This window comes from Leuciscus leuciscus, assembly GCF_965113295.1.
Source record: "Leuciscus leuciscus genome assembly, chromosome: 7".
Classification (NCBI taxonomy): Eukaryota; Metazoa; Chordata; class Actinopteri; order Cypriniformes; family Leuciscidae; genus Leuciscus; species Leuciscus leuciscus.
In genome coordinates this window covers 15,351,132-15,353,992 of record NC_138731.1, presented here as the reverse complement: position 1 = coordinate 15,353,992, position 2,861 = coordinate 15,351,132, and the positions used below count along the sequence as shown (strand labels likewise).

At 32.0% G+C, this 2,861-nt stretch overlaps 1 long non-coding RNA gene across 1 annotated transcript; it reads left to right on the top strand.

The window, feature by feature from the left end:
• Window positions 1–1,259: 1,259 nt before the first annotated feature.
• On the top strand, window positions 1,260–2,861 carry LOC309502821. The gene is made up of 2 exons (XR_014207409.1): window positions 1,260–2,013; window positions 2,047–2,861. It is a non-coding gene; the product is annotated as an uncharacterized lncRNA (long non-coding RNA).

Below are 2,861 nucleotides of genomic sequence, written 5' to 3'. Positions count from 1 at the left end.
AAGTTAAAAATTGTTTCAAACATCAACTTTATAACCTTCTTTCCAACAGTTAATTAAAATATCCTACAAATAAAATTATACAATAACATGACATTGTAATCTGTTGTATTTGAAGTGTATTGTAGTAAAACTTTGTTTTGATTATTATTAACTTTGTTTAGCTTGTATGCAACATACTATTGCATAATTTTCATCCATTACAGAAATATTATTGTGAGCCTTTCTATAGCATGGTGAGAAAACAATGAAATAAATCTCATGCTTTTTTTCTTCTTGTTTTAAATATATTTTTACGCATGTAGTGTTGACTACATTTCACAAGCTCAACCATTTAATACCATTTAAACAATTTTTTAAAGATTAGAACAAATGTTCTCTTAAATGTTTATCAGTAACTACACACACAAAAAAATCTATTTTGGCAGCAGATCAATTTCAAATAAATATTAAGATTAATATAACAAAATAAAATAATATAATAATGACATTTAACGCCTCAGATTTGCTCTTTACTCTTTTTGGGAAAAAAGTTTTTTAAATGGTCAGTGATGGCAGAAGCAAAATAAACTCATTCTCATTGAAATAAATCAGCCTGCACTTCATATGAGGGAGTTTGTTTTGATCCCTGCTGCTGTACAAGGCAACATTCCACACTCTAATGTACAAGTGAACAGAGGTCAGATGATAAATGTTGATCACGTCTTCAGGTTCTGTCCTTCCCACATGTATAAACACGCCACAGTACACTGATGCACTATAAATGCCGTCTGTTTGCTTTGCAGCTCTAATTCTTATGGATGAGGGTCTCTCGGACTTCAAACAGTAACTCATTGAATTAACCAATTGATTTGTCTGGCCTGTCAAAGGTTTAATAGATGGATTACTTGCTTCAAGGAGTTTTTGTATTTCTTCCCCCACCCCTCTTTTACTAAGGACATTGTCAAATACATCAATAAATAATGTTCACTTTTAATATACTTCATCCAGTTGTTTCCGAAAGTATTAATTTAGGTATTTGCTATACACTTAGGATGAGATTGATTTACAAGCAAGCAATCAACAATAAAGTTCAAAATTTACACTTTGGTACATGAACAGCACTATAAAATATTGGAGTTGCATAAAACAAATTGATTTCCTAAAATAATTGCTTTGCCTCTTGAATTTGACACAAATAATGGGGCAATTGTGCCCCCATGTGGGCATTTCATTGATTTTGTGACAAATAGGCCAGCAAAGCCCAAGTACTGAAAAGAGTTGCATGATTCTGGATCAATTGAAAATCTTTCTTTTTTTTTTTTTTTATAGAAATCACGATTCTCTCAAGATTCTGAATAGACAACAATGACAAAATGTTAATTGCTGCAGTCTATTTAAAAAAAAAAATGTAATTAATTTATTATTATTATTATTAAATAACATTAAAATATGAATGTCATTAAAAATCGTATTAAATAAATGATAAAAAAAATAAATAAAAAAAAAGATGGTTCTTTAAAAGTTCTTTTAACGTAGTAACAGTTCTATTTAGAACCGTATTGTCCTGAAGAACCATTTATATGCTGTAATGGTTCTTTGTGTTAGAGTTTAGGGTTCTTTATTCCCGCCTTTTGTTTTCAAATCTGTAACTGTCAAAGCCTCCTCATTACTGATTTTCTGGAGCTCAGCTATACCAGAGGGACTGTCCCTGTAAAAATAGGATACAAATTTCAGCTAAATGAATACAACGAAACAATATTTGTTAACACTTTATTTTACAGTGTCCTTGTTACACTTTACATGTATATTTCACTAGTTTCATTAGCCTACTGGATGAATCAGCGTTTTTGATCGAATCTCTTGAACTAATGACTCGATGGCAAATACATTTTTAACAGTCACTTGTTGCCACCTACTGGAATAATTGATACAATGATTTGAAGCGTCAAGCTACATTCAAACAGTGATTAACTCTGCCTGCATCTGAAATCTGAATTCACAGTACTCATAAAAGAGATTCTGGGATTCTGAAGTGTGCATATAATGGACACTTTACTATCCCATGAGGCCACAGGAGAGAATTTGTGAAAGTTACTGAAGTGTTGCTGGTAGGTCACATGAAAAGAACAACATGGTAGATGTAGTACCTTCCAGATTACATTCACACTAAACACATTTATACTATGTAGAATGAACTTTTTTTAGCAGCTGTTAAGTAATTACTTATTCTAAATAAAATCCGAATGTTCTCAGATCTGAATGTTCGCTGTCAACGTACAGGTCAATGGTTTAATGGACATAGCTTGTCATTCACGAATAATGTAGGTGTTGTGTTGAGTTAATCTTGCAGCGGTTAAACGATTTATTGTGCCGCTCTTTGATAAACTATATTGCATAAATTGTCCCAGTAATTAAAAAAGCTTATAGTTTAAGTTTAAACAGTTGGTTTCTATACAGCATGGCAAAATAGCTTAGCCCAAACTTCAAAATTTTCTTTAGTTCCACTATGAAACAGATTCATAAGTGAATGAATGTCTAGAGAAACGTTTTAATCATAGCACAGCCATTCAGTTTGAATACGCCTTTAAGGCTATAAACAAGTGAACACATTAAAGAGCTTATGTGCTATTTTCTAACCTTTCAAGCAATAATTTAAACGTAACAACCAAAAAAAAATAGACTCGCCAATTAAAAAAAGTTCATTGTTCACCACTCCAAAACATATCTGAGAGATTTACCATCAAGACGTTAACATGGGCTTTATGAGAAACACACTTCTCCATTAAAGACAATCTGAAGTCGCAATGATCCGCAGACGCCAGTGAACTGTATTTTTGAACCTGCACGTCATAACTGTGAGTTCAGCCAAACCACTTATTAAA